We start from the raw sequence: 10,969 nt of genomic DNA, 5'->3' as shown, positions 1-10,969 counted from the left end.
GATTTCTGGTCGTGAAGATATTTCTTGCTTGGTGAAAAGACTGCAGTGTCAAAAAACCTGTGGCAACATGGCTGCAAAGCCATCGCTGCCAGTTACAATTGATTTGCATGTGGTTTCACTTGTAAACAAACCGCACCAATGGTTTATCTTGGCTAATCTGTTCTAATTAAATGATGTGACTACAAGGCTAGCAGCAGGGTAAACATCATGGAACGACGTGGGAGCAAAATTTAGTCAGCAAAAGTAGATTTCTTTGTCTGGTTTGGACTCAAAATTCCTAAATCTAGAAAACATTTACTCTAAGATTAAATTCAGGCAACCGTATGCTAAGACATTAACCATAACAACTTTATAAAGCGATAATATGTCAGGAGTGCGCGAGTGTTCCTCATCTAGTTGTGGAGTTTTTCTGTCCCCAAGTAGCCAAAAAAACCATTAATGCAGCTTTAAAACTCGTTTACATTATATATAGTCTTACATCAAAAGTTAAAAAATAAACACCATGCCCTATAGATGACATTTGGGTAAACACTCTGCACCACCTTGACCCTCACAATACGGACATACAGTAAAACATCAGCGTTAATTCACAAAACAACAAACAGCACATTTGTCTTCTTTTGTAATTAATATTTTATTGTGGTCACATTTACAGTTTGTTGGGAGGTTTGTGTGCCATATTGCTGCATTAGGTGTGAACGTTTATGTGCCAAACAGGAAGTTGATGTTAACGGAACTAACACCAACTGCACCAATTGTGGTTCTTGCGCAAGGCCACCATACAAATAAATAATTGTGTGGCATTTAATTGGATCTTTCTTTACACTGTATGTCTCTTTTTTTTTCCTCTCCTCATATTTCAGCCTCCCGCTTCTGCCCCTCTAGCTGTCAGACCAGACATTTTAAAATCTTTTTGTATCAGCCTTGTTTGGCTCACTGCCTGCCCCACAGGTCGGCTAGCCACCGGGAAAACTCCAGGCACTCCAGATGGCCAGTCTGCTTATGAAAGCAAGTTACCAAGCCCTATTGAACATCAGTGCATTTCAAATGGTGTTTCAGAGCTTTAATATTCAGCAACATTGACAAATGAAATATATGTTGTATACAGAGGTACAGCAGTGCCTGATGTCAATAATGATGGTGCTTTATTATAGTGTTGGATTAGCTGACTGTCAAAATACTGCTGTACTTCCTCTCACATCTGTGCATCAACACTCTTTTCCAAGTCACTGTAAAAACCCATATTCAGCTAAGTCGTAAGTGTGGGCAAGAGATACTGTAAGGCAGGAAATTACTGAGTTCTTTGCTTCCTGTAGGTTGCCATTTGTTGTGGTGGAAACTATGAAACAATCACTGAAGTTATGTACGAATTCAGGAGTTGGATCCTCTGCAGTCTGCATTTCTACACCAAATCTGTTACAATGGGCATCGAGGCCCGTGCATGTGAACAAAAACAGCAGCTTTCTTTTCTTCAGATTTAGAAGATACAGCTTGTTTATCCTGCACAGCCTTCACTGTCCAATAGAATCCTTTGTGGACCATTAAGTTTTGCAGCTTGTTCAGATGACCCCTGCCATATGACTACGGGGTATTTACGAGGTTTTTGGTTGAGATGGCTATCATACATCACATGAACCAGACCAATGAAAACGCCCCAGCAGGATGTAAATAATGGAAACCAGGCATAAACACCATTGTTCTTACAGAGCACCCTGGACATGATGTTCATCACATACTGTTAAAGTATATATTACATTGAAGTTATTTACAATTCATCTGGTGCAGTGTTTGCCAGTAATGTGATCATGAAAACATCACAACTTCAACTGCGAACCTTCCCCAGTCCCCAGTGGTATTTACACATCGTCATCCTGTGGAAAGCTGCATCCAAGTGATAAACTTGGAAATATTTGACTTTAAAAAGTTGACATGATCCACCTGAATGCACCACTGGGTTTAATCGCTGTGATGCTAACCATCTTATTTGGGGAGGAGGTGCAGGTTTAATCTGACCCTCAGGTCTTCTGAAAGGGGAATCCCACAAAGGTGGACTCACATCCTGAATTGTGACACATCTTAAGAGTGACTCAGGGGAGTCTGGACTCCTTTGGAGCTGTAGCTTTAGCTATAGGTTGGTACTTTGTGATAAGTGTTCTTGGTTAGGCTTCCTTTTCCCCTTATAACTCAAGTCAAAACACTCATAAAAGCTGCACAACCACCGAGAGGAAATTAATACTTGGATATAAGTCACACTGCCAATGTCATTAGTATATTAAAAGGCTTGTCAATACTGATGTGGCATATTATATTTCATAATGTGGTGCAGGTATATAAAAAACCTGACTTGGTAATTTGAATGGCTGTGTAATTTGACGCAGTCTGTCAGCGTGTGTGTAAACTTGCCATTTCTCAGAACTGTTTCTTTCATTTCAAACATGTAAATGTTTTAATTAATTCAATGCATTAGGATCAGATTCATGTTATGGGATACAGGTTTGAAAGCAATGTTTTCACAGATAAGACCAAGATGAAATGAAAGACTGTGCCATTTTTTAAGATCAAACTCAATTTTAAAGCAATCTAATCAAAATGTGAATGTTTCACTCAGTCCAAGCTGGTAGGAAATCTTTGTTTCTCCCAAAGACAGAAATACAAATCTCTCCTCTGTGTGTTACATCAGAACAGACTGAATATGAGACTATAGCCGTGTGGCAGATTTCCACTTAAAGATATACAGTCATATTAACATTAAAGTCCAATATTAAGAGGGTTGAAAATGACTCATTGTGAGAGAACAACAGCACCAGATATTATTTTTTGTTTTGTTAGTGAATGCTTTCAGCAACGATCAGCGTGATTGGCAGCTAAATAGTTGTCTCCAGTTTCGGAAGACATTTGAATTATAAAACACAGCCTTAATTATAGTGAATAGAATTCATTTGCATGGCCGTTATTTAGCAGTTTCCCATTTTGTAGTTAACAAATAAACAACAATTATATTAAATTACAGTATTTTTTGACTGAGGAAGTGGAGCAGATGTTAAAAGCAGCTTTAAGAGCCGCAGGATTAATAAGGTTTATAAAAACGTCCAACAAGCTGCAGAGCAGCGCGTCTCGAATTCAGCAGCAGCAGAAGGGTATCAATGAGAGACTGAACCATGTATCTTTTCTTCCCTCTTGCCTCGACACCCTTCACATTCAAATGACCTCTGAAGGCAGCATGGGGAGCTGCCTGATACATATTACAGTATTTTGTCTGTCTGCTCGGTGCTACTCTTCAGTGCCACCCTCCCCCACCATGCAAGCTGACCTTTCATATTTAGTATACCATGTTGGGGAAAGGTCACTACTGTTTTAGCTTCTCTCCACTGGTTCTGTTGTATGATGGGAAACATCCAGAGTCTTCGATATATAAATATTTCTGTGTTGCTGTCAAAAGCATGCAAAGGGCAAGTAATCACGCTGGATTTTCAGTAAGTGATTTTTGAGATTTCTATCCACGCTAGGCTGATTAGCTTACACCTGAGCATGCAGAGCTATAATGTTAGTTTCTCCTCTCATTAATTTCCATCACTTCTATTCAGCCATGATCAGCTTTGTGTTCGTGTGACCTGAAGTCTCGGGCGCGCAGAGCTTGAAATTAGCGTAAGACCTTATGTATCATGTGTCATGAATTGAAAAATAAAATGCTTTGTTGTCGGGTGAAAGCATCACCTGCTCAAAGCAGTATATTACCAAGATATAAATATATATTTTCTCTTTCAACCACAGATTTAATATCACTGCCATGTTTTTTTTTACTTCACTTTCAATGGAAAGGCAATGGATTTTCTTACATTAGATTTCCCAATCACATTAAGTGCCTGCGCCGGGTCCCTGTGACAGGTGCAGAAACCTAAACAGCCTCTTTGAAAACTGAATACCTCATTGTGAAAACCATGTACATTATTTCATTACAGGCAGATCTTATAATAGTGGGTAAGACACATCTCCATTCCTCTATGTTAAAACGATTTCGACCTTCAACATATTTCACTCATCTAGTGGAATTTTAGACTTTTGTTTCATCACTCTGTCTTTCATTCTGTCATCATCTCTCTCTGTGGTGGTTCTGTTTTAAGACTTGGGAATGTGAAAGGCTCCAGTTAAGCTTCAAATGGCCCCCCTCCTCTTTCCAATGAGATGGAAACATTAATCAATTAGGTTGGCCCTTAAAGGATCTGAAGGAGATGAAGCTCCCCTCTCTCTGAAAATGAAATGCCACAGACTTTTAAATCCAGTCAAAGGGCATTTTTCCCAATCTTGCTCTCTTCTTCTCTCCCCCCCACCTCCTTTCATTCCCCACTCCCTGTTTCATTCATCTTCCCTCCCATCCCCCTCTCATTTCTCATGTGCAACATAAGTAGAAGGTCGGGAATGAGAGGATGATGAAGAGGAGGGTTTATTCAGGAATGGAATGGGAGGATGAGGGGATGATGGGGCCGCAAAAACACCAGTTAAAATAACATTTTCTAGTGAATGTACAGGCTAAAAATACACAGATTTACATTATTTCCCCTCACTTTTGTTGTCATTTCATGTAAAAGACAAAAATAGTAAAATTGCTTGATTTTTTTTGTGTTTCTAATGCACAGATGAGCCACAGCCCAGCAGTCGTACATACACTTGACATGGAAATAATAATGTCTAATTTAATAAAATGCCGTACATCTGTATATGAATAGCAAATATTGTATGAGTTGGTTTGCATCTGGTGGAAATGCAACAGCAGCTAATTACTAGTATGGAAAAGGGTCACGCAGAGGGTGGAGCGGACTCCATGAATGGCAGTTGTTTCAATGGCCGATTGTCCAAAGGAACAAGAGACAACATAGTCTCATTATTGAAGGTCAGTGGCTAGAAAAGGTTAGCAAAGGTTCATCAGTGAACAGCCCTTTGTGGTGCGCCTGCCACGGCCTCACACAGAATTTATTCACACCAGCTTTGATACAAAACTCCACGAAAGAGAAGTGCACATTCTGCAAAGCATTCTTCGGCATGTAATTGTTGTTATTCTGGAACTGTCATACATTTTAGTTCATTTGCACATTTTAATTCGGTTGATGCCCGGCCAGGAAATGTTTCTGAGCGTTTTGTCAATCGAAATGTCTGCAGTTTAGTCACAGATTTTCATGTACAGTACATCTTTAATCGCCATGTGCAGTGGAGCTCTCTGAAAGAATGTGCAGAAATATGATCTCATCGGGGAGCAAATAAAATTTACTGGAGGTCAGTAACATTGCATTAAAATATCCCCAGACAAGAATGGGGTCTGTTGTAAAGCTTTGGTGAGTGTGTCAGTTTTAGGCAAGGAGCTTCTTGTTGTGTCTACAAAGTCTAGATGTTGCGTCTGGAGCCATTATATGCCTTGTTAACCCAGAATTGTATTCCACCAAACCCATGTCATCATTTGCAATGTTTGTCTGCACAATACTTTCCCAGAGCCCTGTTTAAATTCATTTTATGATCACAGCAGTTCCGAACAAAATAAGCGTAATCATTTGATGTGCATGGTTAAGGAAGAACAGCCAAGCACACCGAGCTGAATGGTTTTTCATTCACCATATTTAGGTTGCAGGAGACGAGTGGAAATGTGAAAGTGAAAAATTAAACACCTGAGTACCAGTCTGATTGAGCTTACATTGACATAAAGTGAAATTCATTGTAGTGGAAGCAAAGGCAAAGGCAAAGTCATTTATGAAGGCATTTACAGAGCGTTTTTACAAGCTGCTCTATCGCAAAGTGATTCACAGAACACAAATCAAAGCAAAGGTGAGTCTTTTCAGCTTAATCAGTTTCCCTGGCTTTTATTTGTGTCCACAAATCCGCTGCTCCTTTGTAATACTGCAAAAACAGCGTGTTTTTCTGTGTAAATTAAGGTCATTAATGAGTCATCTCTCTGCTTAATGGACCTATTGAACTATTTCCTGTTTACCATTACTTTGCTGTTTGCTTTTCTCAGGACAACCTTATATGGAATTTCTACCAGTGGACTAAGGCAATGCTGTTACAACATTTACATTAGTGCTAAATTAAATCAGAGAGAAATGGAGCAACATTAAGAACCTTAAATTTGGGCCGAAGGGAAAAGAACTTTGTGCGACTTCCATGTGAAAAATAACCACGTGCTGCTCGTATGTTATTAAAGGAAGTACTTGACCTCAAAAACTTTCTGAACCTGAAAGCTTTGACCTGTTTTACAGAAGAATAAGCATTAATATTTTAAGCAAAATGACCAACAATGTACGTCCTGCGGTGTCTGATGAGACTGCACCTTGACAGCTTCACTTTCCATGACTAGCAGGGAACTGAGGGTCTTATTATAGTGACATTAAATAACACTTGCATAACTCTGCTTATTTGTTACAGATGAGAGAGTAGGCTGATGTGTATTCTCTCATGTGGAGGAGGAGGAGGAGGAGGAAGCCACTTAAGAAACACTGAATTAGTGCACAGCAGGACCTCTGAAATACAGTGTGTGGAGGTTATTTTTTGAAGGACACCTCTATTTTCCCATTTTGTATGCTTTTAATAGCGATTTAGATTTTTTTCTTTGGCATGAATGAAACACAGTTTTAAAGATTTTTGTCACAGAGGCAACAAGGTTCATTTTTATTCTCACGCATTAATGTAATGTCAAAAAGGTTCTAGGCTCCGTCGCTACAGTCAGTCTCAAACTCGGTTCTATGTGGCTCATAGTTCTGTGGCTGACTTGTGTATCAAAACAAAACATGACTTCACTGAAAGTCTTTGCTTTCTCTCATACGAGTTCACTGCAGAACCTTATTTTCTGTCAGGCTAACAGAGCGCGTGTCAGGACGGCGATGAGTCTGTGGGCTGGTCGGTCCGCTGGTCAGCACACGTCAGTTTGAAATATCTCAACAGCTACAGGATGGATTGATGTGAAACGTTATACAGACATTCACTGGATAAATCCTACTGACTTTAGAGATCCCTCTACAGCGCCACCATGAGGTTGGCATGTGGTTTGAGTGAAGCGTCTCAGCAACTGTTGGACGGACTGCCATGAGCTTTGGCACGCATGTTCACGTTCCACTCAAGATGAAGTCTAATAGCTTTTGGGATCCTCTGACTTTTCTTCTCGCACCATCAGCAAGTCAACCTTTGTCCCTACCGGCCTCAGCTTCAGCTGTACTTTGTGTTTTGTGCTACTTTGCAAATGTTAATATGCTGACATGCCAAACTAAGATACACTTGATAAACATCAGCATGTTGACAGCATGACTGCGAACATGTTAGCATGTTCACCTTTAGCTCAAAGCACCGCTGTGCCTTGGAGCAGCCTCACAGAGCAGCTAGCCCGGCTGTAGCCTCAGATTCCAGTTATTTTGACCAATAAAAGAATACTTTGCCTCAGCATCTAAAAACCTCTGGAGGTGATGGTGAATGGCTGATGGTCATGCTACCATGCAAACAGTCATTAGTACACTATTTTGAAACTTTAAATGTAAAATGCATGTCTGTATACAATACATATAACACAACATATTATGATTGGATTGTGCATATAACTGCACATGTTCACTTGTTGTTTAAGCCTATATTTGATCTGCGAAAAAGACTTTTATATCCATCACAATTCACTTTAAGCCCACATAACAATGATGATGCAAGACAAAAAGGCAGAGCGTGAGCAGAAACCCCGTCACACTGTGTCTTGAGACAAAGGAAATAATCACTCCTTTGGTGTTGTTTATCGCTCATTGCTGGTAATCAGTGCGAATTTCCATGTGGAAGAAGAATTAACTGCTCACTTAAATGCGAGAGGAGAAATCTGAAGGGCAGAGTAGAGAGGGAAGAAAATGTTTCTGTCTTTGTCTTGTGCCACTCTTTGTAAAAGCTTTGTTTTAAAGTGAAATTGTACACCAATTCCACTTAAACTGACATTTTTCTCCCCAAAGCCAATTACTCCTGAAAAAGCACAAAGCGTTACTGAACATGTCTGAGTTCCTTTGCTTCAGCAGCTAACATTTTTGAGGGCTTAGAGTCACCACTTTTAGAAGTTATCTCGCTACTAAAGAAAAATTAGTTATCAATTTTCAAAAAGTAAGATCACTTAAGCTCAGAAGAAGCTATAAAACGGGCTCTGCTGACATCATCTAAGTACTGGCAGGGTCATAACCCTTAATGGAAAATATTGTTTTATATTTTCCTCTCATTTCCTGGTACGAGCAGGAGCTCTTACCAAGGCAATAAAATGTGTTTGTTCTGCTAATTGCTCTGAGGGTATTTGAAGATGCTAGACGGTGTAATTTGCATCCTACGTTGGAAAGAAGTTCTTGAACATTACACATCCCTAAAGTTTGTGTGACTTTGACTTTTCTCTCCCTGTCATCTCCCCTTTATTTACATGTTACACCAGTCTACCAGTCCCTTCTGTGTTCACCCCTCCACCCAGCAACTAATTCCATCCCCTGTCTCAATCTTTATGTTTTCTAATGCTTTCCCCTCTTTTTCCATTAACCAAATTTCTTCCACCCCGCCTTTTTTAATCAACCACCTTTCCCTCTCAATAATTCCCTTTTTGAAGACAGACAGTGATGCAGAGCCGTTGCAACCCAACCGCCACAATAAATGCTGCCAATGTACGTTTCTTCACACCACAGATATGCTGAAATTTCATGTTTCTTTCAGTTCAAACGTAACATTTCTTTATGTTTCAATTTTCATTTTCATGTTATGACAACGCTGTGGTTAAGGTCTGGTTAGATTTAGGCACAAAAACCACTTGGCTAAAAATACCTGCTTTTGTTGCCACAAACACAGCTGGAAAAAAAATGTCCTGACGTCTTGTTAAAAATACTGATTGAAGAAACACGGCTCAAACAGCGCTCGCCTCGCCACCACCGCGCCATTCTCCTCCTGATGAGACACTCAGCTCTTACATTTACAGGTAATCTCGACTGCGCCGCTTTTCTGGAAACGTTGACATATGAGACGGACACGTTTGACGCATCTGTGGAAACGTACCATTCCAACACTTTACTCTGGGCAGGGTACAGAATGAGGAGAAATCTGCGTCTTTGTGATACTTAACCTTATGAGCCTGGAGTCAGGACAGCCTGAGCTGGCAGCTGATGGCAGGCTGCCACAGCAAGCCCACGGTGTGACCCATCTGTGCCTGGTATTAAAGCAGGCTCACACCCCAGGGCCAGAGCCACCATGCTGCGTAATAGCTACACGGACATAGGCACAGTCCTGAGGGGGCCAACAAGTCGCCCACTGGGATGACAATAGCAGCTTGGTTAACACAAACACACACTCAGACCGGTACAGAAGCTCCCACACATGCACCGAAAGCACAGACAGACAAGAAATACACATGGTGGCCGGAACACGTAACTTACATTCTGCTCTGCCTTGCAAAAACACATTAATGACACTTTCCTACACGCGTGAGTGGGCACATAACACCACTCCACCCTATTCTTAAAAACAGTGTGATACACATTTGGCCGTGAGCGCTGTTTTTTTCCCTCTCCGCGCCGATTTGAGGCTCTGGTTGGACATTGTTCAGTGTTTACATCCTGTTGTGACGACCGCTGTGTGAGTATGTTTTGCGTTTGTGCAGGTGTGTGCAAATGCGATGCGTGTGTGCGTCTGTGTGTGTGTAAGGGTCAAAACCGAAGCGCTGGAGCAATGTAGATTATCTCAGCGACCATGAGAAGTCTATCTGTTCTCAGTGTGTATTCAGCTGCCCACTGGCCTGAAGACAGGCATCAAGATGAAATGAGAAGTGAAAAAAAAAGTACATTTGCAGAATAGCTGTCGGCAGTGAGGTGGTGGAGTCGAGCAGGTGAGAGTTTACCAAAAATGATATCTTAGCATGAACCGCATGATCTAACTTATGCTAATATTACACATCATAACAAGTGGTATCGAAGTGGTGGAAGTCATGTGAATGTAGTATCTTAAAAAAATCATGCATTCGTGGAAACATAGATAATTTTTTCCTCTTGCTATTAACTCCTATTGTGTGTCCTCATGATGTTTTATTTTACTGCCACTCATTCTCTTCTTGTCTGGGTTGTTCTGCTCTCAGCTGTGTCCCCACTAATATTCACCATGTAGCTGCTGGACATCCATGACAGTCCAGTCGGTGACATTATAAAGAAATAAAAGGAACATGTGACAACAAGGACAGAGGAGGTTTATTGGCATTTGGGGTTCGATTTTCTTGTCTGGAATAGAGTAAGACCCCGATCCTGCAAAGCCAGTGGAGCAGTTAGCAGCTTGAATGCTGATTTTTTTTCCCCCTTAAATAGATTAAAAGTTCCAAAACTGTTTGTCCACATTGGATGAGATGATGAGATATATTATTTATGTGATTTTTCAAGCACTGAAGCTATACGATTTTAACAAGGAATAAAATATTTAAACCTGGTATTACAAAGAAATGGTTTACTTTCTTTTATTACTTTTAGCAGATAATTGTTCCATACATTGCCGTGCATTGGCAGACCAGTGCTGGACTGTAACTAAATACATTTTCTCAAGCACTGTAGTACAATCTCGGGGTACTTTTATTTGTGCATTTCGATTTAAGCCACTGTATACTTCAATACTGTACTCTGTACTTTACTTTTAAGCCGGTTTGCACTGGACATGTGGACATTTTTACTTTTAACTTTTAATTCTTTGCTTGCTGTGCTTTTAGCTTATTTACTGCATGCCTTTTACGTAAAATTTGTGGAATATGCTGGAACTTGTGAATTTCCCTTGGGGATGAATAAAGTATTTATCTATTATCTTACTCCACTACACTGATGTGACAGCTACAGTTTGGCTGCTTGTTTCATTGCAAATAAATATGCAAAACATACGATCAGCATAGAGAATATGACGCCATTTAATACATTAAACTATTCAGCAGCATATAAAATACAAAATAGTACAATACAGTAGATTT

The sequence above is a fragment of the Chaetodon trifascialis genome, chromosome 3, assembly GCF_039877785.1.
Source record: "Chaetodon trifascialis isolate fChaTrf1 chromosome 3, fChaTrf1.hap1, whole genome shotgun sequence".
Lineage (NCBI taxonomy): Eukaryota > Metazoa > Chordata > Actinopteri > Chaetodontiformes > Chaetodontidae > Chaetodon > Chaetodon trifascialis.
The sequence above is the reverse complement of the archived record's forward strand: the minus strand, read 5'-3'. Positions refer to the sequence as shown.